This window comes from Triticum urartu, chromosome 1A (assembly GCF_056163025.1).
Source record: "Triticum urartu cultivar PI428250 chromosome 1A, HENAU_Tu73, whole genome shotgun sequence".
NCBI classification, from domain to species: Eukaryota; Viridiplantae; Streptophyta; class Magnoliopsida; order Poales; family Poaceae; genus Triticum; species Triticum urartu.
The window spans coordinates 440,815,431-440,821,996 of record NC_141873.1 but is presented as its reverse complement, the minus strand read 5'-3'; positions in this window follow the sequence as shown (position 1 = coordinate 440,821,996).

Here is a 6,566-nt window from a genome sequence, read left to right as displayed (position 1 = left end):
GGATTCAAAAGCATTTTTGGACAAGTCAAGGTCAGGCGACTCCGACTCCTACCCGTCGGCCTGGCAAAAGTCAAACGAGGTCTCACCTCAAGCACTCGGAGAAAGAAACTGCTGAGGCTCCTCGGCTGATCGTCCGCGGCGCCTCACCAGCTTCGGGAACTACTGTCGGAGTAATGGGCCACGGGAAGGCTAACCCGAGGCCCAGAACCTTTCAAGACATCGGGGCTGACTGCGCCCCTCAAGACACCAGGATGGAGAGCCGCCTTCCAGAGGCCAGCTAAAGGAACAGCCGACTGCCCGCATGCGGCCGAGTCCTGGAGGCGAGGTCAAGACGGTCCGACTCCCGCCTAGCGGCTCCCAGAGAAGCCGGCCACGCAGAGTCAGCCCACGACACCAACAAAGCCCATGCCCTCATAAGGGGGGACGGGACGGGAGTGGCCACAGTAAAGACCACTCCCTCCCCTTTACATGGGATGGCTAGGCCACAGTGAGACGTACCAGCAGAGATCTCCGTCCGGCGAGGCACTGTTGCCGTGCCATCCCTGACATCAACAACAGTAGGCGGAGTCCTGCACCCATGACGGCCTGTCGGTACGGTCCACGAACGATGGGCCCTACCGGCCAGCGAGAGTCCAGAAGACGGCAAGAGCGCCGCCAGTCGGACCCGAAGGGAGCCGGCCCCCGGAAGTCGGCCTGCCCCTCCCACGGGTCCTACGCGCCATTAACCAGATGAGACGGGGAGTGGCTACAGTAATCGCCCGCCAGGTAGCAGGGCTGTAGCCACGACCCCATGACCAAGCCTGCATCATTAGAAGCACGGCTATAGTAATCGGCAGCCGACAAGACCCGCAAGCGGCGGGTATGGCCTATCGGCTCCGTACCAGACCAGCCGGCGGGCCCCAGGAGTCGGCAGAGAAGTCGGCAGGCGAAGAGACTGATGGCTGGGCCCTGCGCCCAGTCGGTTTACCATTGTACCCCTGGGGGGTAGGCCTATATAAACCCACCAGGGCACCCATGCAAAGGGTTCCGATCCATTAGAACTAGACTAGACCTTAGAGAAGGGAGAGAGCTGTCCTAGTCTCCCCCTACCCACAGATACAGCTCAAGGAGCACCATTGTACCCACTTTTGCCTGAGTGATCATGCGGAGACCCCGCAGAGCAGGACTAGGGGTGTTATCTCCTAGGAGAGCCCCGAACCTGGGTAAAGTTCGCCGGCGTTCGTGTATACGCCTCATCCCGTTTCCAGCCACCGGCGACGTTCTACTCGCCCCCACCATGATAAGCCATCCATTGGCATATGTCGCACCCAACCCCCGATAGGCCTGTTCGGATATAGCCCATTTACAGCCCGCTAACCCAAGGCCCATTACGCCCTATCCGAATTAGGCCCAGTAGTGTCATCTGGGCCGTCCAATAGATTCCATCCCGTTTTCACTTCTGGCCCATGTATAGCCCATGACATCTTTCGGCCCATATGAGGCCCTTTGTAACTCTTGGCCCATTAGCGGCCCGTGCTGAAACTGGCCCGTAATGAACAGTGTATCACTTTACACCCATTAACGGCCCGTGGTGAAACTAGCCCGTGGTGAAACTGGCCCGTAATGAACAGTGTATCACTTTATACCCATTAACGGCCCGTTATTCCGTTGGGCCGTCTCCAGCCCATGTTATCATTCGGCCTTCTCAGAGCCCATTTATTCTTGGGCTCATTTCCAGCATTCGTTTACTTACGGCCCGTTACTGTCATTTTCTGTTTGTGGGCCAAATTTAGCCCGTGGTTACAGTCGGCCCGTTTGTGGTCCGTTAATACGTTGGGCCGTTTTCATAGCGTCATCAAATACGGCCTATTAACGATGGCCCATTATGGTCGGCCCATGAACGGAAGATTCCAACTCTAGCCCGTTTACGGCCAGAATGCGGTCTGTTTGGCCCATGTTTGGTCAATCGATCATATGGCCCGTATAAGGCCCATTGATGATACGGCCCGTAGAAGGCCCATTGATGATACGGCCCGTAGAAGGCCCATTGTTTCTACAGCCCGTAGAAGGCCCACTGTTTCTACGGCCCGTAGAAGGCCCACTGCTTCTACGGCCCGTAGAAGGCCCACTGTTTCTACGGCCCGTAGGAGGCCCAGTGTCACTACAGTAAATATTAGCCCATGGTTATTGTGGCCTAATTTTAAAAAATAGGTTATTGTAGCCACTAGCAAACCGCAGAAAAAGAACTGCATTGACTACAAGCAAACAAATAAACAAGACAACAAGGAAATAAATAAGCAAGCAACTTACAGTAGGCTATCACGGCTATTACACATATTACATCCACTGGGCATCAAAGTTCGCCACCAGTGAAAATATAGGGAACACAGCAGCATATAAACGCCATAGCAAAACAAGTCCAGAACTGAAACCACTTCAGAAGAGCTCAAGAAACAATATCCTGGGTACCCATAATGCTGGCAAGATGCTTAGCAAGCTTATTAAGTTTCTCTTGTTTGGCGCTTAAGTCCTCCAGCGCTTGCTGTTGCACCAGAAAGTATGCATCTGAATTCTGCAAGGACTTCCTCAGTCCTTCGGCTTCCTGTCGCATAACATCTGATCGATGTCTTTCAACTTGAAGTTGAGACTCAAGAAGCCGAACTGATTCAGGCAATGAGTTCGAAGAACTGGTGCCAGCAGTGGTAGCCAGTAACTCGAACAATACATCAAGACAGGACTTTGGGGTTGTCTCACTATCTTCAATATAGTTTTTATCAGCTTTCTTGGAGAGCAACAGGGATGTCTCACTATCTTGAACCTTATCTGCATTACTTCCTTTACCATTGCATAACATGGTACTCTTCTCCAATATTTTATTCGCGTTCTAAAAGAGAAACAAACAAACACATCTCAGGTTTACAATGTAGTATATGAAACTCATTTTGGTAAACCAGTTCAGTAGTAAGGTGGACAGGATAACAGCATGAAACAAACATATATCTATGTAGTATGGTCATTGTATGGTCTATATCATTCTAGTTTATGTTGCCAAATCAAGATAGATACAGTTCGAATCATATCTATTTAAGACAAAGCAACATAGACAGAATATAAGTGTGGGAAACTACACAGCAATAACAACACTTGTAATGTGCATGGCATGAGAACATAACTGTTTATTCAATTGAAACTGAAATCAACATAGAGCAAGTTACAATAGCAAACAGCCAAACACGTTGAAGAAACAGGTTTAAAACATACCTGTTGCGCCATTGGAGATTCAATTGCATCCTTCAAATTTGAAATTAGTTGGTATCAGTAAATATAGTGATGCAAGAGCAAAGTAGTATAACCATAGCTACGGAACCTGACCTGAGAACAATTCTTCTTCTGCTTTAAGTGTTGACTTTGGGTTCGGAGTGGTGGTCCTCATGATTTGGGCACTGCATTTGCCTTACTAACTGCTCGTGTTTGGGTGCTCTGTGGTGGAGACGGTGCTGTGTCAACGGGAACTGGGTGTCTATCTGCTGGGGTTGGGGTTAGAAGGGGTGTAGCTAGTTCTCTGTCCAACTGGGTAGGGGTACAATCTGCATGAGTGTGGGTTATGTGTGGTGGGGCTGGTTCTTGGGCAAGTACAACCGTGGTTCTATCTGCATCAACAGGTAGCACGATCTTTTCTGAAGACCGTTTTTTACTCCCACAGATACTGCCATCACTCCCTCCAATTGAAATGGCTGATAAACAGGAAAAGTAATTGAATGTACAAACATTGTAAGATAGACAGGTGCAATGGATAGTAGGGAAGAAAACAGGCATGAAATAATTCACATTTATGTTGTCTAAGCAAACAGAATAGCAGGACATAATTTCACATATATGATGGCTAATTAAATAGGATAGCATGACACAATTTCACATGTATGATGGCTAACTAAACAGGATAGAATGACATACTTCAAAATATGATGACTATGTAAACAGGATGACATGATATAACTATACGATGTGTCTATTAAAGTGGTTGGCATGCCATAAATCACAAACATGCCGTCGATGGAAACATGATGGCATGATATAATTCACGGATAGAATGACACAATTTAAATATGATGACTATGTAAACAGGATCATATGATATAACTATATTATGTCTTTAGAAAATGGGTTGGCATGCCATAATTCAGATACATGCTGTCTATGTAAACATCATGGCATGACATAATTCAAATATATGATTTATATACTAAGGAAGTGAGCAAAGGGCAATCACATATATGATGTGTCAACTAAGGAGATGGCATTCAATATTGTGTATATGATGTAAAAACTAAGCAGTGCAATACAACATATGCATTATATGAGTAATATAACCCTGCCAAGTTTGAGCATACACCTCAGGGGGATAATAGGACTGGTCATCTGCCTCTAAATCCTCCTCTGAAGAGCTATCTGTAACCAGCAAGATATCTACTTCAGCAGGTAGCATTGTCTGCTCTGAAGACCTTGTTTTCACTCGAGATTTCTCCATCACCAATTCAAATGGCTGATCCACAGGAAGAGCAGCTGAATATACAAACATTGTCGACAAAAGCAATGAGAAATACAAAAAAGGACGGCATGATATAATTCACATATATGAAGCTTGCCTAAACAGCATGGCATTGCATAATTCACATACATAATGCCTTGCAACAAGATAACATTGCATAATTCACATATATAATGTATTGCAACAAGATGGCATTGCATAATTCACATATATGGTAATTAGACACTAAATAGGTGGCATTCACACAAAGCATGTCTAAACTAAGCAAATGACATAGCAATGCAACATACCATACGCACGATATGAGCAACATAACCCTGCCAAGTTAGGGCATGCACCTCGGGGGGGGGGGAATATGACTGGTCATCTGTCTCTGAATCCTCCTCTGAGGAGCTATCGGTAACCAGCAAGACATGTGCTTCGTCAGATAGCATTGTCTGCTCTGAAGACCTTGTTTTCACTCCAGATTTTTCCATGACCGTGCCAAATGGCTGATGCACAGGAAGAGTAATTGAATGTACTAAAATTGTTGACAAATTTAACACATAATAAAAAATGATGGCATGATATAATTCACATATAAGATGACTGGCTAACCAGGGTGGCATTGCAAAATTCACATATATGATGCTTGGCTAGACAAGATGGCATTGCATGATTCACTTATACGATAAAGAAACTAAATAGATGGCATTGACACAAAGCATGTCTAAACTAAGCAGATGACATCTTTAATGTATACAGTAAGCAATGCAAGGCACCATATGCATGATATTACCAACATCAGCATGCCAAGTTAGAGCGAAGACCTCATGGGGTAAATAGGAGTGGTCTTCTCCTTCTGAATCCCCCTCATAACAGTTATCTTCCTCTTGATTATGATCCGAAATGGGTGGAGGGGGGGATGCCTTTGCGCGCACCATGGAACGACGTCTGCATGAAATTTTATTGCCACGCAAGGCTCGTCTCTTTTGCTCTACATGATCAGTTCCATTGTGTACAATAACTGGCATGCATAGGAATAAAACATAGTGAGATTATGTATGGAGTGCATGCACAAATCTAGAGTGATGGTAGCAAACTGTGGATAGACCCAAAACCAATGATAGCAGGCAGATAATAGCTTTAGTTAAAAAATACAGATAATGGCTCCTTTAATGTTTGTTTGCACCCAACATGAAACTCATAGTAGACACCGGAGATTAACCAGATAGTAGACATATAGTACTGATTGCTACCCCAATATGTACCCCACAACCATTTAAAAACTCAAGTTTCAGCATTAGTTTGGACCTGACTCGGAGTCTAATAGGTGAACACGATGATAATGTAGCATGTCATCATATTAAGCGACGCATAACGTAAGCAGACACAGAAGAGTGCGACTGATGTCTACTACACAACCTTCTTCTTGTAGACATTGTTGGGCCTGCAAGTGCACAGGTTTGTAGGACAGTAGCAAATTTCCCTCAAGTGGATGACCTAAGGTTTATCAATCCGCGAGAGGCGTAGGAGGAAGATGGTCTCTCTCAAACAACCCTGCAACCAAATAACAAAAAGTCTCTTGTGTCCCCAACACACCCAATACAATGGCAAATTGTATAGGTGCACTAGTTCGGCGAAGAGATGGTGATACAAGTGCAATATGGATGGTAGATATGGGTTTTTGTAAACTGAAAATATAAAAACAGCAAGGTAACAAGTGGTAAAAGTGAGCGTAAACGTTATTGCAATGGTAGGAAACAAGGCCTAGGGTTCATACTTTCACTAGTGTAAGTTATCTCAACAATAATAACATAGATACATCATATGACAAGCCCTCAACATGCGACAAAGAGTCACTCCAAAGCCACTAATAGCGGAGAACAAACGTAGAGATTATGGTCGGGTACGAAACCACCACAAAGCTATTCTTTCGGATCAATCTATAAAAGAGTCCGTACTAGAATAACACCTTAAGATACAAATAAACCAAAACCCTAATGTCACCTAGATACTCCATTGTCACCTCAAGTATCCGTGGGCATGATTATACGAT